The sequence below is a fragment of the Macaca nemestrina genome, chromosome 4 (genome assembly GCF_043159975.1).
Source record: "Macaca nemestrina isolate mMacNem1 chromosome 4, mMacNem.hap1, whole genome shotgun sequence".
NCBI lineage: Eukaryota > Metazoa > Chordata > Mammalia > Primates > Cercopithecidae > Macaca > Macaca nemestrina.
In genome coordinates this window covers 138514247-138541427 of record NC_092128.1, presented here as the reverse complement: position 1 = coordinate 138541427, position 27181 = coordinate 138514247, and positions in this window count along the sequence as shown.

Genomic DNA, 27181 nt, shown 5'->3' with positions numbered 1-27181 from the left:
ATCCTCAGATGAAATCTGGAAAGAAGCTTTCTGAGAAACTGCTTAGTGTTCTGTGAATTCATCTCACAGAGTTACATATGTATTTCGTGGATCTCTTTGCTAGCCTTATTTCTGTGGAATCTGAGAAAAGATATTTCGGATCCCTATGAAGACTATAGGGCCAAAGGAAATATCCTGCGATAACAAAGAGAAAGAAGCTTTCTGAGAAACTTCTTTGTGTTCTGTGAAATCATCTCACAGAGTTACCGCTTTCCCCTCAAGAAGCCTTTCGCTAAGACAGTTCTTGTGGAATTGACAAAGTGATATTTGGAAGCCCATAGAGGGCTATGGAGAAAAAGGAAATATCCTCAGATGAAATCTGGAAAGAAGCTTTCTGAGAAACTGCTTAGTGTTCTGTGAATTCATCTCACAGAGTTACATCTGTATTTCGTGGATCTCTTTGCTAGCCTTATTTCTGTGGAATCTGAGAACAGATATTTCGGATCACTTTGAAGACTATAGGGCCAAAGGAAATATCCTGCGATAACAAAGAGAAAGATGCTTTCTGAGAAACTTCTTTGTGTTCTGTGAAATCATCTCACAGAGTTACAGCTTTCCCCTCAAGAAGCCTTTAACTAAGACAGTTCTTGTGAAATTGGCAAAGAGATATTTGGAAGCCCATAGAGGGCTATGGTGAAGAAGGAAATATCCTCAGATGAAATCTGGAAAGAAGCTTTCTGAGAAACTGCTTAGTGTTCTGTGAATTCATCTCACAGAGTTACATCTGTATTTCGTGGATCTCTTTGCTAGCCTTATTTCTGTGGAATCTGAAAACAGATATTTCGGATCCCTTTGAAGACTATAGGGCCAAAGGAAATATCCTGCGATAACAAAGAGAAAGAAGCTTTCTGAGAAACTTCTTTCTGTTCTCTGAAATCATGTCACAGAGTTACAGCTTTCCCCTCAAGAAGCCTTTCGCTAAGACAGTTCTTGTGGAATTGGCAAAGTGATATTTGGAAGCCCATAGAGGGCTATGGTGAAAAAGGAAATATCCTCAGATGATATCTGGAAAGAAGCTTTCTGAGAAACTGCTTAGTGTTCTGTAAATTCATCTCACAAAGTTACATCTGTATTTCGTGGATCTCTTTGCTAGCCTTATTTCTGTGTAATCTGAGAACAGATATTTCGGATCCCTTTGAAGACTATAGGGCCAAAGGAAATATCCTGCGATAACAAAGAGAAAGAAGCTTTCTGAGAAACTTCTTTGTGTGCTGTGAAATCATCTCACAGAATTACAGCTTTCCCCTCAAGAAGCCTTTCGCTAAGACAGTTCTTGTGGAATTGGCAAAGTGATATTTGGAAGCCCATAGAGGGCTATGGTGAAAAAGGAAATATCCTCAGATGAAATCTGGAAAGAAGCTTTCTGAGAAACTGCTTAGTGTTCTGTGAATTCGTCTCACAGAGTTACATCTGTATTTCGTGGATCTCTTTGCTAGCCTTTTTTCTGTGGAATCTGAGAACAGATATTTCGGATCCCTTTGAAGACTATAGGGCCAAAGGAAATATCCTGCGATAACAAAGAGAAAGAAGCTTTCTGAGAAACTTCTTTCTGTTCTGTGAAATCATCTCACAGAGTTACAGCTTTCCCCTCAAGAAGCCTTTCGCTAAGACAGTTCTTGTGGATTTGGCAAAGTGATATTTGGAAGCCCATAGAGGGCTATGGTGAAAAAGGAAATATCCTCAGATGAAATCTGGAAAGAAGCTTTCTGAGAAACTGCTTAGTGTTCTGTGAATTCATCTCACAGAGTTACATCTGTATTTCGTGGATCTCTTTGCTAGCCTTATTTCTGTGGAATCTGAGAACAGATATTTCGGATCCCTTTGAAGACTATAGGGCCAAAGGAAATATCCTCCGATAACAAAGAGAAAGAAGCTTTCTGAGAAACTTCTTTGTGTTCTGTGAAATCATCTCACAGAGTTACAGCTTTCCCCTCAAGAACCCTTTAACTGAGACAGTTCTTGTGTAATTGGCAAAGAGATATTTGGAAGCCCATAGAGGGCTATGGTGAAAAAGGAAATATCCTCAGATGAAATCTGGAAAGAAGCTTTCTGAGAAACTGCTTAGTGTTCTGTGAATTCATCTCACAGAGTTACATATGTATTTCGTGGATCTCTTTGCTAGCCTTATTTCTGTGGAATCTGAGAACAGATATTTCGGATCCCTATGAAGACTATAGGGCCAAAGGAAATATCCTCCGATAACAAAGAGAAAGAAGCTTTCTGAGAAACTTCCTTGTGTTCTGTGAAATCATCTCACAGAGTTACAGCTTTCCCCTCAAGAACCCTTTAACTGAGACAGTTCTTGTGTAATTGGCAAAGAGATATTTGGAAGCCCATAGAGGGCTATGGTGACAAAGGAAATATCCTCAGATGAAATCTGGAAAGAAGCTTTCTGAGAAACTGCTTAGTGTTCTGTGAATTCATCTCACAGAGTTACATATGTATTTCGTGGATCTCTTTGCTAGCCTTATTTCTGTGGAATCTGAGAAAAGATATTTCGGATCCCTATGAAGACTATAGGGCCAAAGGAAATATCCTCCGATAACAAAGAGAAAGAAGCTTTCTGAGAAACTTCTTTGTGTTCTGTGAAATCATCTCACAGAGTTACAGCTTTCCCCTCAAGAAGCCTTTCGCTAAGACAGTTCTTGTGGAATTGGCAAAGTGATATTTGGAAGCCCATAGAGGGCTATGGTGAAAAAGAAAATATCCTCAGATGAAATCTGGAAAGAAGCTTTCTGAGAAACTGCTTAGTGTTCTGTGAATTCATCTCACAGAGTTACATCTGTATTTCGTGGATCTCTTTGCTAGCCTTATTTCTGTGGAATCTGAGAACAGATATTTCGGATCCCTTTGAAGACTATAGGGCCAAAGGAAATATCCTGCGATAACAAAGAGAAAGATGCTTTCTGAGAAACTTCTTTGTGTTCTGTGAAATCATCTCACAGAGTTACAGCTTTCCCCTCAAGAAGCCTTTAACTAAGACAGCTCCTGTGAAATTGGTAAAGAGATACTTGGAAGCCCATAGAGGGCTATGGTGAAAAAGGAAATATCCTCAGATGAAATCTGGAAAGAAGCTTTCTGAGAAACTGCTTAGTGTTCTGTGAATTCATCTCACAGAGTTACATATGTATTTCGTGGATCTCTTTGCTAGCCTTATTTCTGTGGAATCTGAGAAAAGATATTTCGAATCCCTATGAAGACTATAGGGCCAAAGGAAATATCCTCCGATAACAAAGAGAAAGAAGCTTTCTGAGAAACTTCTTTGTGTTCTGTGAAATCATCTCACAGAGTTACAGCTTTCCCCTCAAGAAGCCTTTCGCTAAGACAGTTCTTGTGGAATTGGCAAAGTGATATTTGGAAGCCCATAGAGGGCTATGGTGAAAAAGGAAATATCCTCAGATGAAATCTGGAAAGAAGCTTTCTGAGAAACTGCTTAGTGTTCTGTGAATTCATCTCACAGAGTTACATCTGTATTTCGTGGATCTCTTTGTTAGCCTTATTTCTGTGGAATCTGAAAACAGATATTTCGGATCCCTTTGAAGACTATAGGGCCAAAGGAAATATCCTGCGATAACAAAGAGAAAGAAGCTTTCTGGGAAACTTCTTACTGTTCTCTGAAATCATGTCACAGAGTTACAGCTTTCCCCTCAAGAAGCCTTTCGCTAAGACAGTTCTTGTGGAATTGGCAAAGTGATATTTGTAAGCCCATAGAGGGCTATGGTGAAAAAGGAAATATCCTCAGATGATATCTGGAAAGAAGCTTTCTGAGAAACTGCGTAGTGTTCTGTAAATTCATCTCACAGAGTTACATCTGTATTTCGTGGATCTCTTTGCTAGCCTTATTTCTGTGGAATCTGAGAACAGATATTTCGGATCCCTTTGAAGACTATAGGGCCAAAGAAAATATCCTCCGATAACAAAGAGAAAGAAGCTTTCTGAGAAACTTCCTTGTGTTCTGTGAAATCATCTCACAGAGTTACAGCTTTCCCCTCAAGAAGCCTTTAACTGAGACAGTTCTTGTGTAATTGGCAAAGAGATATTTGGAAGCCCATAGAGGGCTATGGTGACAAAGGAAATATCCTCAGATGAAATCTGGAAAGAAGCTTTCTGAGAAACTGCTTAGTGTTCTGTGAATTCATCTCACAGAGTTACATATGTATTTCGTGGATCTCTTTGCTAGCCTTATTTCTGTGGAATCTGAGAAAAGATATTTCGGATCCCTATGAAGACTATAGGGCCAAAGGAAATATCCTCCGATAACAAAGAGAAAGAAGTTTTCTGAGAAACTTCTTTGTGTTCTGTGAAATCATCTCACAGAGTTACCGCTTTCCCCTCAAGAAGCCTTTCGCTAAGACAGTTCTTGTGGAATTGGCAAAGTGATATTTGGAAGCCCATAGAGGGCTATGGTGAAAAAGGAAATATCCTCAGATGAAATCTGGAAAGAAGCTTTCTGAGAAACTGCTTAGTGTTCTGTGAATTCATCTCACAGAGTTACATCTGTATTTCGTGGATCTCTTTGCTAGCCTTATTTCTGTGGAATCTGAGAACAGATATTTCGGATCCCTTTGAAGACTATAGGGCCAAAGGAAATATCCTGCGATAACAAAGAGAAAGAAGCTTTCTGAGAAACTTCTTTGTGTTCTGTGAAATCATCTCACAGAGTTACAGCTTTCCCCTCAAGAAGCCTTTAACTAAGACAGTTCTTGTGAAATTGGCAAAGAGATACTTGGAAGCCCATAGAGGGCTATGGTGAAAAAGGAAATATCCTCAGATGAAATCTGGAAAGAAGCTTTCTGAGAAACTGCTTAGTGTTCTGTGAATTCATCTCACAGAGTTACATATGTATTTCGTGGATCTCTTTGCTAGCCTTATTTCTGTGGAATCTGAGAAAAGATATTTCGGATCCCTATGAAGACTATAGGGCCAAAGGAAATATCCTCCGATAACAAAGAGAAAGAAGCTTTCTGAGAAACTTCTTTCTGTTCTGTGAAATCATCTCACAGAGTTACAGCTTTCCCCTCAAGAATCCTTTCGCTAAGACAGTACTTGTGGAATTGGCAAAGTGATATTTGGAAGCCCATAGAGGGCTATGGTGTAAAAGAAATTATCCTCAGATGAAATCTGGAAAGAAGCTTTCTGAGAAACTGCTTAGTGTTCTGTGAATTCATCTCACAGAGTTACATCTGTATTTCGTGGATCTCTTTGCTAGCCTTATTTCTGTGGAATCTGAGAACAGATATTTCGGATCCCTTTGAAGACTATAGGGCCAAAGGAAATATCCTGCGATAACAAAGAGAAAGATGCTTTCTGAGAAACTTCTTTGTGTTCTGTGAAATCATCTCACAGAGTTACAGCTTTCCCCTCAAGAAGCCTTTAACTAAGACAGTTCTTGTGAAATTGGCAAAGAGATACTTGGAAACCCATAGAGGGCTATGGTGAAAAAGGAAATATCCTCAGATGAAATCTGGAAAGAAGCTTTCTGAGAAACTGCTTAGTGTTCTGTGAATTCATCTCACAGAGTTACATATGTATTTCGTGGATCTCTTTGCTAGCCTTATTTCTGTGGAATCTGAGAAAAGATATTTCGGATCCCTATGAAGACTATAGGGCCAAAGGAAATATCCTCCGATAACAAAGAGAAAGAAGCTTTCTGAGAAACTTCTTTGTGTTCTGTGAAATCATCTCACAGAGTTACAGCTTTCCCCTCAAGAAGCCTTTCGCTAAGACAGTTCTTGCGGAATTGGCAAAGTGATATTTGGAAGCCCATAGAGGGCTATGGTGAAAAAGGAAATATCCTCAGATGAAATCTGGAAAGAAGCTTTCTGAGAAACTGCTTAGTGTTCTGTGAATTCATCTCACAGAGTTACATCTGTATTTCGTGGATCTCTTTGCTAGCCTTATTTCTGTGGAATCTGAAAACAGATATTTCGGAACCCTTTGAAGACTATAGGGCCAAAGGAAATATCCTGCGATAACAAAGAGAAAGAAGCTTTCTGAGAAACTTCTTTGTGTTCTGTGAAATCATCTCACAGAGTTACAGCTTTCCCCTCAAGAAGCCTTTCGCTAAGACAGTTCTTGTGGAATTGGCAAAGTGATATTTGGAAGCCCATAGAGGGCTATGGTGAAAAAGGAAATATCCTCAGATGAAATCTGGAAAGAAGCTTTCTGAGAAACTGCTTAGTGTTCTGTGAATTCATCTCACAGAGTTACATCTGTATTTCGTGGATCTCTTTGCTAGCCTTATTTCTGTGGAATCTGAGAACAGATATTTCGGATCCCTTTGAAGACTATAGGGCCAAAGGAAATATCCTCCGATAACAAAGAGAAAGAAGCTTTCTGAGAAACTTCTTTCTGTTCTCTGAAATCATGTCACAGAGTTACAGCTTTCCCCTCAAGAAGCCTTTCGCTAAGACAGTTCTTGTGGAATTGGCAAAGTGATATTTGGAAGCCCATAGAGGGCTATGGTGAAAAAGGAAATATCCTCAGATGATATCTGGAAAGAAGCTTTCTGAGAAACTGCTTAGTGTTCTGTAAATTCATCTCACAAAGTTACATCTGTATTTCGTGGATCTCTTTGCTAGCCTTATTTCTGTGTAATCTGAGAACAGATATTTCGGATCCCTTTGAAGACTATAGGGCCAAAGGAAATATCCTGCGATAACAAAGAGAAAGAAGCTTTCTGAGAAACTTCTTTGTGTGCTGTGAAATCATCTCACAGAATTACAGCTTTCCCCTCAAGAAGCCTTTCGCTAAGACAGTTCTTGTGGAATTGGCAAAGTGATATTTGGAAGCCCATAGAGGGCTATGGTGAAAAAGGAAATATCCTCAGATGAAATCTGGAAAGAAGCTTTCTGAGAAACTGCTTAGTGTTCTGTGAATTCATCTCACAGAGTTACATCTGTATTTCGTGGATCTCTTTGCTAGCCTTATTTCTGTGGAATCTGAGAACAGATATTTCGGATCCCTTTGAAGACTATAGGGCCAAAGGAAATATCCTGCGATAACAAAGAGAAAGAAGCTTTCTGAGAAACTTCTTTCTGTTCTGTGAAATCATCTCACAGAGTTACAGCTTTCCCCTCAAGAAGCCTTTCGCTAAGACAGTTCTTGTGGATTTGGCAAAGTGATATTTGGAAGCCCATAGAGGGCTATGGTGAAAAAGGAAATATCCTCAGATGAAATCTGGAAAGAAGCTTTCTGAGAAACTGCTTAGTGTTCTGTGAATTCATCTCACAGAGTTACATCTGTATTTCGTGGATCTCTTTGCTAGCCTTATTTCTGTGGAATCTGAGAACAGATATTTCGGATCCCTTTGAAGACTATAGGGCCAAAGGAAATATCCTCCGATAACAAAGAGAAAGAAGCTTTCTGAGAAACTTCTTTGTGTTCTGTGAAATCATCTCACAGAGTTACAGCTTTCCCCTCAAGAACCCTTTAACTGAGACAGTTCTTGTGTAATTGGCAAAGAGATATTTGGAAGCCCATAGAGGGCTATGGTGAAAAAGGAAATATCCTCAGATGAAATCTGGAAAGAAGCTTTCTGAGAAACTGCTTAGTGTTCTGTGAATTCATCTCACAGAGTTACATATGTATTTCGTGGATCTCTTTGCTAGCCTTATTTCTGTGGAATCTGAGAACAGATATTTCGGATCCCTTTGAAGACTATAGGGCCAAAGGAAATATCCTCCGATAACAAAGAGAAAGAAGCTTTCTGAGAAACTTCCTTGTGTTCTGTGAAATCATCTCACAGAGTTACAGCTTTCCCCTCAAGAACCCTTTAACTGAGACAGTTCTTGTGTAATTGGCAAAGAGATATTTGGAAGCCCATAGAGGGCTATGGTGACAAAGGAAATATCCTCAGATGAAATCTGGAAAGAAGCTTTCTGAGAAACTGCTTAGTGTTCTGTGAATTCATCTCACAGAGTTACATATGTATTTCGTGGATCTCTTTGCTAGCCTTATTTCTGTGGAATCTGAGAAAAGATATTTCGGATCCCTATGAAGACTATAGGGCCAAAGGAAATATCCTCCGATAACAAAGAGAAAGAAGCTTTCTGAGAAACTTCTTTGTGTTCTGTGAAATCATCTCACAGAGTTACAGCTTTCCCCTCAAGAAGCCTTTCGCTAAGACAGTTCTTGTGGAATTGGCAAAGTGATATTTGGAAGCCCATAGAGGGCTATGGTGAAAAAGAAAATATCCTCAGATGAAATCTGGAAAGAAGCTTTCTGAGAAACTGCTTAGTGTTCTGTGAATTCATCTCACAGAGTTACATCTGTATTTCGTGGATCTCTTTGCTAGCCTTATTTCTGTGGAATCTGAGAACAGATATTTCGGATCCCTTTGAAGACTATAGGGCCAAAGGAAATATCCTGCGATAACAAAGAGAAAGATGCTTTCTGAGAAACTTCTTTGTGTTCTGTGAAATCATCTCACAGAGTTACAGCTTTCCCCTCAAGAAGCCTTTAACTAAGACAGTTCCTGTGAAATTGGTAAAGAGATACTTGGAAGCCCATAGAGGGCTATGGTGAAAAAGGAAATATCCTCAGATGAAATCTGGAAAGAAGCTTTCTGAGAAACTGCTTAGTGTTCTGTGAATTCATCTCACAGAGTTACATATGTATTTCGTGGATCTCTTTGCTAGCCTTATTTCTGTGGAATCTGAGAAAAGATATTTCGAATCCCTATGAAGACTATAGGGCCAAAGGAAATATCCTCCGATAACAAAGAGAAAGAAGCTTTCTGAGAAACTTCTTTGTGTTCTGTGAAATCATCTCACAGAGTTACAGCTTTCCCCTCAAGAAGCCTTTCGCTAAGACAGTTCTTGTGGAATTGGCAAAGTGATATTTGGAAGCCCATAGAGGGCTATGGTGAAAAAGGAAATATCCTCAGATGAAATCTGGAAAGAAGCTTTCTGAGAAACTGCTTAGTGTTCTGTGAATTCATCTCACAGAGTTACATCTGTATTTCGTGGATCTCTTTGTTAGCCTTATTTCTGTGGAATCTGAAAACAGATATTTCGGATCCCTTTGAAGACTATAGGGCCAAAGGAAATATCCTGCGATAACAAAGAGAAAGAAGCTTTCTGGGAAACTTCTTACTGTTCTCTGAAATCATGTCACAGAGTTACAGCTTTCCCCTCAAGAAGCCTTTCGCTAAGACAGTTCTTGTGGAATTGGCAAAGTGATATTTGTAAGCCCATAGAGGGCTATGGTGAAAAAGGAAATATCCTCAGATGATATCTGGAAAGAAGCTTTCTGAGAAACTGCTTAGTGTTCTGTAAATTCATCTCACAGAGTTACATCTGTATTTCGTGGATCTCTTTGCTAGCCTTATTTCTGTGGAATCTGAGAACAGATATTTCGGATCCCTTTGAAGACTATAGGGCCAAAGAAAATATCCTCCGATAACAAAGAGAAAGAAGCTTTCTGAGAAACTTCCTTGTGTTCTGTGAAATCATCTCACAGAGTTACAGCTTTCCCCTCAAGAAGCCTTTAACTGAGACAGTTCTTGTGTAATTGGCAAAGAGATATTTGGAAGCCCATAGAGGGCTATGGTGACAAAGGAAATATCCTCAGATGAAATCTGGAAAGAAGCTTTCTGAGAAACTGCTTAGTGTTCTGTGAATTCATCTCACAGAGTTACATATGTATTTCGTGGATCTCTTTGCTAGCCTTATTTCTGTGGAATCTGAGAAAAGATATTTCGGATCCCTATGAAGACTATAGGGCCAAAGGAAATATCCTCCGATAACAAAGAGAAAGAAGTTTTCTGAGAAACTTCTTTGTGTTCTGTGAAATCATCTCACAGAGTTACCGCTTTCCCCTCAAGAAGCCTTTCGCTAAGACAGTTCTTGTGGAATTGGCAAAGTGATATTTGGAAGCCCATAGAGGGCTATGGTGAAAAAGGAAATATCCTCAGATGAAATCTGGAAAGAAGCTTTCTGAGAAACTGCTTAGTGTTCTGTGAATTCATCTCACAGAGTTACATCTGTATTTCGTGGATCTCTTTGCTAGCCTTATTTCTGTGGAATCTGAGAACAGATATTTCGGATCCCTTTGAAGACTATAGGGCCAAAGGAAATATCCTGCGATAACAAAGAGAAAGAAGCTTTCTGAGAAACTTCTTTGTGTTCTGTGAAATCATCTCACAGAGTTACAGCTTTCCCCTCAAGAAGCCTTTAACTAAGACAGTTCTTGTGAAATTGGCAAAGAGATACTTGGAAGCCCATAGAGGGCTATGGTGAAAAAGGAAATATCCTCAGATGAAATCTGGAAAGAAGCTTTCTGAGAAACTGCTTAGTGTTCTGTGAATTCATCTCACAGAGTTACATATGTATTTCGTGGATCTCTTTGCTAGCCTTATTTCTGTGGAATCTGAGAAAAGATATTTCGGATCCCTATGAAGACTATAGGGCCAAAGGAAATATCCTCCGATAACAAAGAGAAAGAAGCTTTCTGAGAAACTTCTTTCTGTTCTGTGAAATCATCTCACAGAGTTACAGCTTTCCCCTCAAGAATCCTTTCGCTAAGACAGTACTTGTGGAATTGGCAAAGTGATATTTGGAAGCCCATAGAGGGCTATGGTGTAAAAGAAATTATCCTCAGATGAAATCTGGAAAGAAGCTTTCTGAGAAACTGCTTAGTGTTCTGTGAATTCATCTCACAGAGTTACATCTGTATTTCGTGGATCTCTTTGCTAGCCTTATTTCTGTGGAATCTGAGAACAGATATTTCGGATCCCTTTGAAGACTATAGGGCCAAAGGAAATATCCTGCGATAACAAAGAGAAAGATGCTTTCTGAGAAACTTCTTTGTGTTCTGTGAAATCATCTCACAGAGTTACAGCTTTCCCCTCAAGAAGCCTTTAACTAAGACAGTTCTTGTGAAATTGGCAAAGAGATACTTGGAAACCCATAGAGGGCTATGGTGAAAAAGGAAATATCCTCAGATGAAATCTGGAAAGAAGCTTTCTGAGAAACTGCTTAGTGTTCTGTGAATTCATCTCACAGAGTTACATATGTATTTCATGGATCTCTTTGCTAGCCTTATTTCTGTGGAATCTGAGAAAAGATATTTCGGATCCCTATGAAGACTATAGGGCCAAAGGAAATATCCTCCGATAACAAAGAGAAAGAAGCTTTCTGAGAAACTTCTTTGTGTTCTGTGAAATCATCTCACAGAGTTACAGCTTTCCCCTCAAGAAGCCTTTCGCTAAGACAGTTCTTGCGGAATTGGCAAAGTGATATTTGGAAGCCCATAGAGGGCTATGGTGAAAAAGGAAATATCCTCAGATGAAATCTGGAAAGAAGCTTTCTGAGAAACTGCTTAGTGTTCTGTGAATTCATCTCACAGAGTTACATCTGTATTTCGTGGATCTCTTTGCTAGCCTTATTTCTGTGGAATCTGAAAACAGATATTTCGGAACCCTTTGAAGACTATAGGGCCAAAGGAAATATCCTGCGATAACAAAGAGAAAGAAGCTTTCTGAGAAACTTCTTTCTGTTCTCTGAAATCATGTCACAGAGTTACAGCTTTCCCCTCAAGAAGCCTTTCGCTAAGACAGTTCTTGTGGAATTGGCAAAGTGATATTTGGAAGCCCATAGAGGGCTATGGTGAAAAAGGAAATATCCTCCGATGATATTTGGAAAGAAGCTTTCTGAGAAACTGCTTAGTGTTCTGTAAATTCATCTCACAGAGTTACATCTGTATTTCGTGGATCTCTTTGCTAGCCTTATTTCTGTGGAATCTGAGAACAGATATTTCGGATCCCTTTGAAGACTATAGGGCCAAAGGAAATATCCTCCGATAACAAAGAGAAAGAAGCTTTCTGAGAAACTTCTTTGTGTTCTGTGAAATCATCTCACAGAGTTACAGCTTTCCCCTCAAGAACCCTTTAACTGAGACAGTTCTTGTGTAATTGGCAAAGAGATATTTGGAAGCCCATAGAGGGCTATGGTGAAAAAGGAAATATCCTCAGATGAAATCTGGAAAGAAGCTTTCTGAGAAACTGCATAGTGTTCTGTGAATTCATCTCACAGAGTTACATCTGTATTTCGTGGATCTCTTTGCTAGCCTTATTTCTGTGGAATCTGAGAACAGATATTTCGGATCCCTTTGAAGACTATAGGGCCAAAGGAAATATCCTGCGATAACAAAGAGAAAGAAGCTTTCTGAGAAACTTCTTTGTGTTCTGTGAAATCATCTCACAGAGTTACAGCTTTCCCCTCAAGAAGCCTTTCGCTAAGACAGTTCTTGTGGAATTGGCAAAGTGATATTTGGAAGCCCATAGAGGGCTATGGTGAAAAAGGAAATATCCTCAGATGAAATCTGGAAAGAAGCTTTCTGAGAAACTGCTTAGTGTTCTGTGAATTCATCTCACAGAGTTACATCTGTATTTCGTGGATCTCTTTGCTAGCCTTATTTCTGTGGAATCTGAGAACAGATATTTCGGATCCCTTTGAAGACTATAGGGCCAAAGGAAATATCCTGCGATAACAAAGAGAAAGAAGCTTTCTGAGAAACTTCTTTGTGTTCTGTGAAATCATCTCACAGAGTTACAGCTTTCCCCTCAAGAACCCTTTAACTGAGACAGTTCTTGTGTAATTGGCAAAGAGATATTTGGAAGCCCATAGAGGGCTATGGTGAAAAAGGAAATATCCTCAGATGAAATCTGGAAAGAAGCTTTCTGAAAAACTGCTTAGTGTTCTGTGAATTCATCTCACAGAGTTACATCTGTATTTCGTGGATCTCTTTGCTAGCCTTATTTCTGTGGAATCTGAGAACAGATATTTCGGATCCCTTTGAAGACTATAGGGCCAAAGGAAATATCCTCCGATAACAAAGAGAAAGAAGCTTTCTGAGAAACTTCTTTGTGTTCTGTGAAATCATCTCACAGAGTTACAGCTTTCCCCTCAAGAACCCTTTAACTGAGACAGTTCTTGTGTAATTGGCAAAGAGATATTTGGAAGCCCATAGAGGGCTATGGTGAAAAAGGAAATATCCTCAGATGAAATCTGGAAAGAAGCTTTCTGAGAAACTGCTTAGTGTTCTGTGAATTCATCTCACAGAGTTACATCTGTATTTCGTGGATCTCTTTGCTAGCCTTATTTCTGTGGAATCTGAGAACAGATATTTCGGATCCCTTTGAAGACTATAGGGCCAAAGGAAATATCCTGCGATAACAAAGAGAAAGAAGCTTTCTGAGAAACTTCTTTGTGTTCTGTGAAATCATCTCACAGAGTTACAGCTTTCCCCTCAAGAAGCCTTTCGCTAAGACAGTTCTTGTGGAATTGGCAAAGTGATATTTGGAAGCCCATAGAGGGCTATGGTGAAAAAGGAAATATCCTCAGATGAAATCTGGAAAGAAGCTTTCTGAGAAACTGCTTAGTGTTCTGTGAATTCATCTCACAGAGTTACATCTGTATTTCGTGGATCTCTTTGCTAGCCTTATTTCTGTGGAATCTGAGAACAGATATTTCGGATCCCTTTGAAGACTATAGGGCCAAAGGAAATATCCTCCGATAACAAAGAGAAAGAAGCTTTCTGAGAAACTTCTTTGTGTTCTGTGAAATCATCTCACAGAGTTACAGCTTTCCCCTCAAGAACCCTTTAACTGAGACAGTTCTTGTGTAATTGGCAAAGAGATATTTGGAAGCCCATAGAGGGCTATGGTGAAAAAGGAAATATCCTCAGATGAAATCTGGAAAGAAGCTTTCTGAAAAACTGCTTAGTGTTCTGTGAATTCATCTCACAGAGTTACATCTGTATTTCGTGGATCTCTTTGCTAGCCTTATTTCTGTGGAATCTGAGAACAGATATTTCGGATCCCTTTGAAGACTATAGGGCCAAAGGAAATATCCTCCGATAACAAAGAGAAAGAAGCTTTCTGAGAAACTTCTTTGTGTTCTGTGAAATCATCTCACAGAGTTACAGCTTTCCCCTCAAGAACCCTTTAACTGAGACAGTTCTTGTGTAATTGGCAAAGAGATATTTGGAAGCCCATAGAGGGCTATGGTGAAAAAGGAAATATCCTCAGATGAAATCTGGAAAGAAGCTTTCTGAGAAACTGCTTAGTGTTCTGTGAATTCATCTCACAGAGTTACATCTGTATTTCGTGGATCTCTTTGCTAGCCTTATTTCTGTGGAATCTGAGAACAGATATTTCGGATCCCTTTGAAGACTATAGGGCCAAAGGAAATATCCTGCGATAACAAAGAGAAAGAAGCTTTCTGAGAAACTTCTTTGTGTTCTGTGAAATCATCTCACAGAGTTACAGCTTTCCCCTCAAGAACCCTTTAACTGAGACAGTTCTTGTGTAATTGGCAAAGAGATATTTGGAAGCCCATAGAGGGCTATGGTGAAAAAGGAAATATCCTCAGATGAAATCTGGAAAGAAGCTTTCTGAAAAACTGCTTAGTGTTCTGTGAATTCATCTCACAGAGTTACATCTGTATTTCGTGGATCTCTTTGCTAGCCTTATTTCTGTGGAATCTGAGAACAGATATTTCGGATCCCTTTGAAGACTATAGGGCCAAAGGAAATATCCTCCGATAACAAAGAGAAAGAAGCTTTCTGAGAAACTTCTTTGTGTTCTGTGAAATCATCTCACAGAGTTACAGCTTTCCCCTCAAGAACCCTTTAACTGAGACAGTTCTTGTGTAATTGGCAAAGAGATATTTGGAAGCCCATAGAGGGCTATGGTGAAAAAGGAAATATCCTCAGATGAAATCTGGAAAGAAGCTTTCTGAGAAACTGCTTAGTGTTCTGTGAATTCATCTCACAGAGTTACATCTGTATTTCGTGGATCTCTTTGCTAGCCTTATTTCTGTGGAATCTGAGAACAGATATTTCGGATCCCTTTGAAGACTATAGGGCCAAAGGAAATATCCTCCGATAACAAAGAGAAAGAAGCTTTCTGAGAAACTTCTTTGTGTTCTGTGAAATCATCTCACAGAGTTACAGCTTTCCCCTCAAGAACCCTATAACTGAGACAGTTCTTGTGTAATTGGCAAAGAGATATTTGGAAGCCCATAGAGGGCTATGGTGACAAAGGAAATATCCTCAGATGAAATCTGGAAAGAAGCTTTCTGAGAAACTGCTTAGTGTTCTGTGAATTCATCTCACAGAGTTACATATGTATTTCGTGGATCTCTTTGCTAGCCTTATTTCTGTGGAATCTGAGAAAAGATATTGCGGATCCCTATGAAGACTATAGGGCCAAAGGAAATATCCTCCGATAACAAAGAGAAAGAAGCTTTCTGAGAAACTTCTTTGTGTTCTGTGAAATCATCTCACAGAGTTACCGCTTTCCCCTCAAGAAGCCTTTCGCTAAGACAGTTCTTGTGGAATTGGCAAAGTGATATTTGGAAGCCCATAGAGGGCTATGGTGAAAAAGGAAATATCCTCAGATGAAATCTGGAAAGAAGCTTTCTGAGAAACTGCTTAGTGTTCTGTGAATTCATCTCACAGAGTTACATCTGTATTTCGTGGATCTCTTTGCTAGCCTTATTTCTGTGGAATCTGAGAACAGATATTTCGGATCCCTTTGAAGACTATAGGGCCAAAGGAAATATCCTGCGATAACAAAGAGAAAGATGCTTTCTGAGAAACTTCTTTGTGTTCTGTGAAATCATCTCACAGAGTTACAGCTTTCCCCTCAAGAAGCCTTTAACTAAGACAGTTCTTGTGAAATTGGCAAAGAGATACTTGGAAGCCCATAGAGGGCTATGGTGAAAAAGGAAATATCCTCAGATGAAATCTGGAAAGAAGCTTTCTGAGAAACTGCTTAGTGTTCTGTGAATTCATCTCACAGAGTTACATATGTATTTCGTGGATCTCTTTGCTAGCCTTATTTCTGTGGAATCTGAGAACAGATATTTCGGATCCCTATGAAGACTATAGGGCCAAAGGAAATATCCTCCGATAACAAAGAGAAAGAAGCTTTCTGAGAAACTTCTTTGTGTTCTGTGAAATCATCTCACAGAGTTACAGCTTTCCCCTCAAGAAGCCTTTCGCTAAGACAGTTCTTGTGGAATTGGCAAAGTGATATTTGGAAGCCCATAGAGGGCTATGGTGAAAAAGGAAATATCCTCAGATGAAATCTGGAAAGAAGCTTTCTGAGAAACTGCTTAGTGTTCTGTGAATTCATCTCACAGAGTTACATCTGTATTTCGTGGATCTCTTTGCTAGCCTTATTTCTGTGGAATCTGAAAACAGATATTTCGGATCCCTTTGAAGACTATAGGGCCAAAGGAAATATCCTGCGATAACAAAGAGAAAGAAGCTTTCTGAGAAACTTCTTTCTGTTCTCTGAAATCATGTCACAGAGTTACAGCTTTCCCCTCAAGAAGCCTTTCGCTAAGACAGTTGTTGTGGAATTGGCAAAGTGATATTTGGAAGCCCATAGAGGGCTATAGTGAAAAAGGAAATATCCTCCGATGATATTTAGAAAGAAGCTTTCTGAGAAACTGCTTAGTGTTCTGTAAATTCATCTCACAGAGTTACATCTGTATTTCGTGGATCTCTTTGCTAGCCTTATTTCTGTGGAATCTGAGAACAGATATTTCGGATCCCTTTGAAGACTATAGGGCCAAAGGAAATATCCTGGGATAACAAAGAGAAAGAAGCTTTCTGAGAAACTTCTTTGTGTTCTGTGAAATCATCTCACAGAATTACAGCTTTCCCCTCAAGAAGCCTTTCGCTAAGACAGTTCTTGTGGAATTGGCAAAGTGATATTTGGAAGCCCATAGAGGGCTATGGTGAAAAAGGAAATATCCTCAGATGAAATCTGGAAAGAAGCTTTCTGAGAAACTGCTTAGTGTTCTGTGAATTCATCTCACAGAGTTACATCTGTATTTCGTGGATCTCTTTGCTAGCCTTATTTCTGTGGAATCTGAGAACAGATATTTCGGATCCCTTTGAAGACTATAGGGCCAAAGGAAATATCCTCCGATAACAAAGAGAAAGAAGCTTTCTGAGAAACTTCTTTGTGTTCTGTGAAATCATCTCACAGAGTTACAGCTTTCCCCTCAAGAACCCTTTAACTGAGACAGTTCTTGTGTAATTGGCAAAGAGATATTTGGAAGCCCATAGAGGGCTATGGTGAAAAAGGAAATATCCTCAGATGAAATCTGGAAAGAAGCTTTCTGAGAAACTGCTTAGTGTTCTGTGAATTCATCTCACAGAGTTACATCTGTATTTCGTGGATCTCTTTGCTAGCCTTATTTCTTTGGAATCTGAGAACAGATATTTCGGATCCCTTTGAAGACTATAGGGCCAAAGGAAATATCCTGCGATAACAAAGAGAAAGAAGCTTTCTGAGAAACTTCTTTGTGTTCTGTGAAATCATCTCACAGAGTTACAGCGTTCCCCTCAAGAAGCCTTTCGCTAAGACAGTTCTTGTGGAATTGGCAAAGTGATATTTGGAAGCCCATAGAGGGCTATGGTGAAAAAGGAAATATCCTCAGATGAAATCTGGAAAGAAGCTTTCTGAGAAACTGCTTAGTGTTCTGTGAATTCATCTCACAGAGTTACATCTGTATTTCGTGGATCTCTTTGCTAGCCTTATTTCTGTGGAATCTGAGAACAGATATTTCGGATCCCTTTGAAGACTATAGGGCCAAAGGAAATATCCTCCGATAACAAAGAGAAAGAAGCTTTCTGAGAAACTTCTTTGTGTTCTGTGAAATCATCTCACAGAGTTACAGCTTTCCCCTCAAGAACCCTTTAACTGAGACAGTTCTTGTGTAATTGGCAAAGAGATATTTGGAAGCCCATAGAGGGCTATGGTGAAAAAGGAAATATCCTCAGATGAAATCTGGAAAGAAGCTTTCTGAAAAACTGCTTAGTGTTCTGTGAATTCATCTCACAGAGTTACATCTGTATTTCGTGGATCTCTTTGCTAGCCTTATTTCTGTGGAATCTGAGAACAGATATTTCGGATCCCTTTGAAGACTATAGGGCCAAAGGAAATATCCTCCGATAACAAAGAGAAAGAAGCTTTCTGAGAAACTTCTTTGTGTTCTGTGAAATCATCTCACAGAGTTACAGCTTTCCCCTCAAGAAGCCTTTCGCTAAGACAGTTCTTGTGGATTTGGCAAAGTGATATTTGGAAGCCCATAGAGGGCTATGGTGAAAAAGGAAATATCCTCAGATGAAATCTGGAAAGAAGCTTTCTGAGAAACTGCTTAGTGTTCTGTGAATTCATCTCACAGAGTTACATCTGTATTTCGTGGATCTCTTTGCTAGCCTTATTTCTGTGGAATCTGAGAACAGATATTTCGGATCCCTTTGAAGACTATAGGGCCAAAGGAAATATCCTCCGATAACAAAGAGAAAGAAGCTTTCTGAGAAACTTCTTTGTGTTCTGTGAAATCATCTCACAGAGTTACAGCTTTCCCCTCAAGAACCCTTTAACTGAGACAGTTCTTGTGTAATTGGCAAAGAGATATTTGGAAGCCCATAGAGGGCTATGGTGAAAAAGGAAATATCCTCAGATGAAATCTGGAAAGAAGCTTTCTGAGAAACTGCTTAGTGTTCTGTGAATTCATCTCACAGAGTTACATATGTATTTCGTGGATCTCTTTGCTAGCCTTATTTCTGTGGAATCTGAGAAAAGATATTTCGGATCCCTATGAAGACTATAGGGCCAAAGGAAATATCCTGCGATAACAAAGAGAAAGAAGCTTTCTGAGAAACTTCTTTGTGTTCTGTGAAATCATCTCACAGAGTTGCCGCTTTCCCCTCAAGAAGCCTTTCGCTAAGACAGTTCTTGTGGAATTGGCAAAGTGATATTTGGAAGCCCATAGAGGGCTATGGAGAAAAAGGAAATATCCTCAGATGAAATCTGGAAAGAAGCTTTCTGAGAAACTGCTTAGTGTTCTGTGAATTCATCTCACAGAGTTACATCTGTATTTCGTGGATCTCTTTGCTAGCCTTATTTCTGTGGAATCTGAGAACAGATATTTCGGATCACTTTGAAGACTATGGGGCCAAAGGAAATATCCTGCGATAACAAAGAGAAAGATGCTTTCTGAGAAACTTCTTTGTGTTCTGTGAAATCATCTCACAGAGTTACAGCTTTCCCCTCAATAAGCCTTTAACTAAGACAGTTCTTGTGAAATTGGCAAAGAGATATTTGGAAGCCCATAGAGGGCTATGGTGAAGAAGGAAATATCCTCAGATGAAATCTGGAAAGAAGCTTTCTGAGAAACTGCTTAGTGTTCTGTGAATTCATCTCACAGAGTTACATCTGTATTTCGTGGATCTCTTTGCTAGCCTTATTTCTGTGGAATCTGAAAACAGATATTTCGGATCCCTTTGAAGACTATAGGGCCAAAGGAAATATCCTGCGATAACAAAGAGAAAGAAGCTTTCTGAGAAACTTCTTTCTGTTCTCTGAAATCATGTCACAGAGTTACAGCTTTCCCCTCAAGAAGCCTTTCGCTAAGACAGTTCTTGTGGAATTGGCAAAGTGATATTTGGAAGCCCATAGAGGGCTATGGTGAAAAAGGAAATATCCTCAGATGATATCTGGAAAGAAGCTTTCTGAGAAACTGCTTAGTGTTCTGTAAATTCATCTCACAAAGTTACATCTGTATTTCGTGGATCTCTTTGCTAGCCTTATTTCTGTGTAATCTGAGAACAGATATTTCGGATCCCTTTGAAGACTATAGGGCCAAAGGAAATATCCTGCGATAACAAAGAGAAAGAAGCTTTCTGAGAAACTTCTTTGTGTGCTGTGAAATCATCTCACAGAATTACAGCTTTCCCCTCAAGAAGCCTTTCGCTAAGACAGTTCTTGTGGAATTGGCAAAGTGATATTTGGAAGCCCATAGAGGGCTATGGTGAAAAAGGAAATATCCTCAGATGAAATCTGGAAAGAAGCTTTCTGAGAAACTGCTTAGTGTTCTGTGAATTCATCTCACAGTGTTACATCTGTATTTCGTGGATCTCTTTGCTAGCCTTATTTCTGTGGAATCTGAGAACAGATATTTCGGATCCCTTTGAAGACTATAGGGCCAAAGGAAATATCCTGCGATAACAAAGAGAAAGAAGCTTTCTGAGAAACTTCTTTCTGTTCTGTGAAATCATCTCACAGAGTTACAGCTTTCCCCTCAAGAAGCCTTTCGCTAAGACAGTTCTTGTGGATTTGGCAAAGTGATATTTGGAAGCCCATAGAGGGCTATGGTGAAAAAGGAAATATCCTCAGATGAAATCTGGAAAGAAGCTTTCTGAGAAACTGCTTAGTGTTCTGTGAATTCATCTCACAGAGTTACATCTGTATTTCGTGGATCTCTTTGCTAGCCTTATTTCTGTGGAATCTGAGAACAGATATTTCGGATCCCTTTGAAGACTATAGGGCCAAAGGAAATATCCTCCGATAACAAAGAGAAAGAAGCTTTCTGAGAAACTTCTTTGTGTTCTGTGAAATCATCTCACAGAGTTACAGCTTTCCCCTCAAGAACCCTTTAACTGAGACAGTTCTTGTGTAATTGGCAAAGAGATATTTGGAAGCCCATAGAGGGCTATGGTGAAAAAGGAAATATCCTCAGATGAAATCTGGAAAGAAGCTTTCTGAGAAACTGCTTAGTGTTCTGTGAATTCATCTCACAGAGTTACATCTGTATTTCGTGGATCTCTTTGCTAGCCTTATTTCTGTGGAATCTGAGAACAGATATTTCGGATCCCTTTGAAGACTATAGGGCCAAAGGAAATATCCTCCGATAACAAAGAGAAAGAAGCTTTCTGAGAAACTTCCTTGTGTTCTGTGAAATCATCTCACAGAGTTACAGCTTTCCCCTCAAGAACCCTTTAACTGAGACAGTTCTTGTGTAATTGGCAAAGAGATATTTGGAAGCCCATAGAGGGCTATGGTGACAAAGGAAATATCCTCAGATGAAATCTGGAAAGAAGCTTTCTGAGAAACTGCTTAGTGTTCTGTGAATTCATCTCACAGAGTTACATATGTATTTCGTGGATCTCTTTGCTAGCCTTATTTCTGTGGAATCTGAGAAAAGATATTTCGGATCCCTATGAAGACTATAGGGCCAAAGGAAATATCCTCCGATAACAAAGAGAAAGAAGCTTTCTGAGAAACTTCTTTGTGTTCTGTGAAATCATCTCACAGAGTTACAGCTTTCCCCTCAAGAAGCCTTTCGCTAAGACAGTTCTTGTGGAATTGGCAAAGTGATATTTGGAAGCCCATAGAGGGCTATGGTGAAAAAGAAAATATCCTCAGATGAAATCTGGAAAGAAGCTTTCTGAGAAACTGCTTAGTGTTCTGTGAATTCATCTCACAGAGTTACATCTGTATTTCGTGGATCTCTTTGCTAGCCTTATTTCTGTGGAATCTGAAAACAGATATTTCGGATCCCTTTGAAGACTATAGGGCCAAAGGAAATATCCTGCGATAACAAAGAGAAAGAAGCTTTCTGGGAAACTTCTTACTGTTCTCTGAAATCATGTCACAGAGTTACAGCTTTCCCCTCAAGAAGCCTTTCGCTAAGACAGTTCTTGTGGAATTGGCAAAGTGATATTTGTAAGCCCATAGAGGGCTATGGTGAAAAAGGAAATATCCTCAGATGATATCTGGAAAGAAGCTTTCTGAGAAACTGCTTAGTGTTCTGTAAATTCATCTCACAGAGTTACATCTGTATTTCGTGGATCTCTTTGCTAGCCTTATTTCTGTGGAATCTGAGAACAGATATTTCGGATCCCTTTGAAGACTATAGGGCCAAAGGAAATATCCTCCGATAACAAAGAGAAAGAAGCTTTCTGAGAAACTTCCTTGTGTTCTGTGAAATCATCTCACAGAGTTACAGCTTTCCCCTCAAGAAGCCTTTAACTGAGACAGTTCTTGTGTAATTGGCAAAGAGATATTTGGAAGCCCATAGAGGGCTATGGTGAAAAAGGAAATATCCTCAGATGAAATCTGGAAAGAAGCTTTCTGAGAAACTGCTTAGTGTTCTGTGAATTCATCTCACAGAGTTACATATGTATTTCGTGGATCTCTTTGCTAGCCTTATTTCTGTGGAATCTGAGAAAAGATATTTCGGATCCCTATGAAGACTATAGGGCCAAAGGAAATATCCTCCGATAACAAAGAGAAAGAAGTTTTCTGAGAAACTTCTTTGTGTTCTGTGAAATCATCTCACAGAGTTACCGCTTTCCCCTCAAGAAGCCTTTCGCTAAGACAGTTCTTGTGGAATTGGCAAAGTGATATTTGGAAGCCCATAGAGGGCTATGGTGAAAAAGGAAATATCCTCAGATGAAATCTGGAAAGAAGCTTTCTGAGAAACTGCTTAGTGTTCTGTGAATTCATCTCACAGAGTTACATCTGTATTTCGTGGATCTCTTTGCTAGCCTTATTTCTCTGGAATCTGAGAACAGATATTTCGGATCCCTTTGAAGACTATAGGGCCAAAGGAAATATCCTGCGATAACAAAGAGAAAGAAGCTTTCTGAGAAACTTCTTTGTGTTCTGTGAAATCATCTCACAGAGTTACAGCTTTCCCCTCAAGAAGCCTTTAACTAAGACAGTTCTTGTGAAATTGGCAAAGAGATACTTGGAAGCCCATAGAGGGCTATGGTGAAAAAGGAAATATCCTCAGATGAAATCTGGAAAGAAGCTTTCTGAGAAACTGCTTAGTGTTCTGTGAATTCATCTCACAGAGTTACATATGTATTTCGTGGATCTCTTTGCTAGCCTTATTTCTGTGGAATCTGAGAAAAGATATTTCGGATCCCTATGAAGACTATAGGGCCAAAGGAAATATCCTGCGATAACAAAGAGAAAGAAGCTTTCTGAGAAACTTCTTTGTGTTCTGTGAAATCATCTCACAGAGTTACCGCTTTCCCCTCAAGAAGCCTTTCGCTAAGACAGTTCTTGTGGAATTGGCAAAGTGATATTTGGAAGCCCATAGAGGGCTATGGAGAAAAAGGAAATATCCTCAGATGAAATCTGGAAAGAAGCTTTCTGAGAAACTGCTTAGTGTTCTGTGAATTCATCTCACAGAGTTACATCTGTATTTCGTGGATCTCTTTGCTAGCCTTATTTCTGTGGAATCTGAGAACAGATATTTCGGATCACTTTGAAGACTATAGGGCCAAAGAAAATATCCTGCGATAACAAAGAGAAAGATGCTTTCTGAGAAACTTCTTTGTGTTCTGTGAAATCATCTCACAGAGTTACAGCTTTCCCCTCAATAAGCCTTTAACTAAGAAAGTTCTTGTGAAATTGGCAAAGAGATATTTGGAAGCCCATAGAGGGCTATGGTGAAGAAGGAAATATCCTCAGATGAAATCTGGAAAGAAGCTTTCTGAGAAACTGCTTAGTGTTCTGTGAATTCATCTCACAGAGTTACATCTGTATTTCGTGGATCTCTTTGCTAGCCTTATTTCTGTGGAATCTGAAAACAGATATTTCGGATCCCTTTGAAGACTATAGGGCCAAAGGAAATATCCTGCGATAACAAAGAGAAAGAAGCTTTCTGAGAAACTTCTTTCTGTTCTCTGAAATCATGTCACAGAGTTACAGCTTTCCCCTCAAGAAGCCTTTCGCTAAGACAGTTCTTGTGGAATTGGCAAAGTGATATTTGGAAGCCCATAGAGGGCTATGGTGAAAAAGGAAATATCCTCAGATGATATCTGGAAAGAAGCTTTCTGAGAAACTGCTTAGTGTTCTGTAAATTCATCTCACAAAGTTACATCTGTATTTCGTGGATCTCTTTGCTAGCCTTATTTCTGTGGAATCTGAGAACAGATATTTCGGATCCCTTTGAAGACTATAGGGCCAAAGGAAATATCCTGCGATAACAAAGAGAAAGAAGCTTTCTGAGAAACTTCTTTGTGTGCTGTGAAATCATCTCACAGAATTACAGCTTTCCCCTCAAGAAGCCTTTCGCTAAGACAGTTCTTGTGGAATTGGCAAAGTGAAATTTGGAAGCCCATAGAGGGCTATGGTGAAAAAGGAAATATCCTCAGATGAAATCTGGAAAGAAGCTTTCTGAGAAACTGCTTAGTGTTCTGTGAATTCATCTCACAGAGTTACATCTGTATTTCGTGGATCTCTTTGCTAGCCTTATTTCTGTGGAATCTGAGAACAGATATTTCGGATCCCTTTGAAGACTATAGGGCCAAAGGAAATATCCTGCGATAACAAAGAGAAAGAAGCTTTCTGAGAAACTTCTTTCTGTTCTGTGAAATCATCTCACAGAGTTACAGCTTTCCCCTCAAGAAGCCTTTCGCTAAGACAGTTCTTGTGGATTTGGCAAAGTGATATTTGGAAGCCCATAGAGGGCTATGGTGAAAAAGGAAATATCCTCAGATGAAATCTGGAAAGAAGCTTTCTGAGAAACTGCTTAGTGTTCTGTGAATTCATCTCACAGAGTTACATCTGTATTTCGTGGATCTCTTTGCTAGCCTTATTTCTGTGGAATCTGAGAACAGATATTTCGGATCCCTTTGAAGACTATAGGGCCAAAGGAAATATCCTGCGATAACAAAGAGAAAGAAGCTTTCTGAGAAACTTCTTTGTGTTCTGTGAAATCATCTCACAGAGTTACAGCTTTCCCCTCAAGAACCCTTTAACTGAGACAGTTCTTGTGTAATTGGCAAAGAGATATTTGGAGGCCCATAGAGGGCTATGGTGAAAAAGGAAATATCCTCAGATGAAATCTGGAAAGAAGCTTTCTGAGAAACTGCTTAGTGTTCTGTGAATTCATCTCACAGAGTTACATCTGTATTTCGTGGATCTCTTTGCTAGCCTTATTTCTGTGGAATCTGAGAACAGATATTTCGGATCCCTTTGAAGACTATAGGGCCAAAGGAAATATCCTCCGATAACAAAGAGAAAGAAGCTTTCTGAGAAACTTCCTTGTGTTCTGTGAAATCATCTCACAGAGTTACAGCTTTCCCCTCAAGAACCCTTTAACTGAGACAGTTCTTGTGTAATTGGCAAAGAGATATTTGGAAGCCCATAGAGGGCTATGGTGACAAAGGAAATATCCTCAGATGAAATCTGGAAAGAAGCTTTCTGAGAAACTGCTTAGTGTTCTGTGAATTCATCTCACAGAGTTACATATGTATTTCGTGGATCTCTTTGCTAGCCTTATTTCTGTGGAATCTGAGAAAAGATATTTCGGATCCCTATGAAGACTATAGGGCCAAAGGAAATATCCTCCGATAACAAAGAGAAAGAAGCTTTCTGAGAAACTTCTTTGTGTTCTGTGAAATCATCTCACAGAGTTACAGCTTTCCCCTCAAGAAGCCTTTCGCTAAGACAGTTCTTGTGGAATTGGCAAAGTGATATTTGGAAGCCCATAGAGGGCTATGGTGAAAAAGAATATATCCTCAGATGAAATCTGGAAAGAAGCTTTCTGAGAAACTGCTTAGTGTTCTGTGAATTCATCTCACAGAGTTACATCTGTATTTCGTGGATCTCTTTGCTAGCCTTATTTCTGTGGAATCTGAGAACAGATATTTCGGATCCCTTTGAAGACTATAGGGCCAAAGGAAATATCCTGCGATAACAAAGAGAAAGATGCTTTCTGAGAAACTTCTTTGTGTTCTGTGAAATCATCTCACAGAGTTACAGCTTTCCCCTCAAGAAGCCTTTAACTAAGACAGTTCCTGTGAAATTGGTAAAGAGATATTTGGAAGCCCATAGAGGGCTATGGTGAAAAAGGAAATATCCTCAGATGAAATCTGGAAAGAAGCTTTCTGAGAAACTGCTTAGTGTTCTGTGAATTCATCTCACAGAGTTACATCTGTATTTCGTGGATCTCTTTGCTAGCCTTATTTCTGTGGAATCTGAGAACAGATATTTCGGATCCCTTTGAAGACTATAGGGCCAAAGGAAATATCCTGCGATAACAAAGAGAAAGAAGCTTTCTGAGAAACTTCTTTCTGTTCTGTGAAATCATCTCACAGAGTTACAGCTTTCCCCTCAAGAAGCCTTTCGCTAAGACAGTTCTTGTGGATTTGGCAAAGTGATATTTGGAAGCCCATAGAGGGCTATGGTGAAAAAGGAAATATCCTCAGATGAAATCTGGAAAGAAGCTTTCTGAGAAACTGCTTAGTGTTCTGTGAATTCATCTCACAGAGTTACATCTGTATTTCGTGGATCTCTTTGCTAGCCTTATTTCTGTGGAATCTGAGAACAGATATTTCGGATCCCTTTGAAGACTATAGGGCCAAAGGAAATATCCTCCGATAACAAAGAGAAAGAAGCTTTCTGAGAAACTTCTTTGTGTTCTGTGAAATCATCTCACAGAGTTACAGCTTTCCCCTCAAGAACCCTTTAACTGAGACAGTTCTTGTGTAATTGGCAAAGAGATATTTGGAAGCCCATAGAGGGCTATGGTGAAAAAGGAAATATCCTCAGATGAAATCTGGAAAGAAGCTTTCTGAGAAACTGCTTAGTGTTCTGTGAATTCATCTCACAGAGTTACATCTGTATTTCGTGGATCTCTTTGCTAGCCTTATTTCTGTGGAATCTGAGAACAGATATTTCGGATCCCTTTGAAGACTATAGGGCCAAAGGAAATATCCTCCGATAACAAAGAGAAAGAAGCTTTCTGAGAAACTTCCTTGTGTTCTGTGAAATCATCTCACAGAGTTACAGCTTTCCCCTCAAGAACCCTTTAACTGAGACAGTTCTTGTGTAATTGGCAAAGAGATATTTGGAAGCCCATAGAGGGCTATGGTGACAAAGGAAATATCCTCAGATGAAATCTGGAAAGAAGCTTTCTGAGAAACTGCTTAGTGTTCTGTGAATTCATCTCACAGAGTTACATATGTATTTCGTGGATCTCTTTGCTAGCCTTATTTCTGTGGAATCTGAGAAAAGATATTTCGGATCCCTATGAAGACTATAGGGCCAAAGGAAATATCCTCCGATAACAAAGAGAAAGAAGCTTTCTGAGAAACTTCTTTGTGTTCTGTGAAATCATCTCACAGAGTTACAGCTTTCCCCTCAAGAAGCCTTTCGCTAAGACAGTTCTTGTGGAATTGGCAAAGTGATATTTGGAAGCCCATAGAGGGCTATGGTGAAAAAGAAAATATCCTCAGATGAAATCTGGAAAGAAGCTTTCTGAGAAACTGCTTAGTGTTCTGTGAATTCATCTCACAGAGTTACATCTGTATT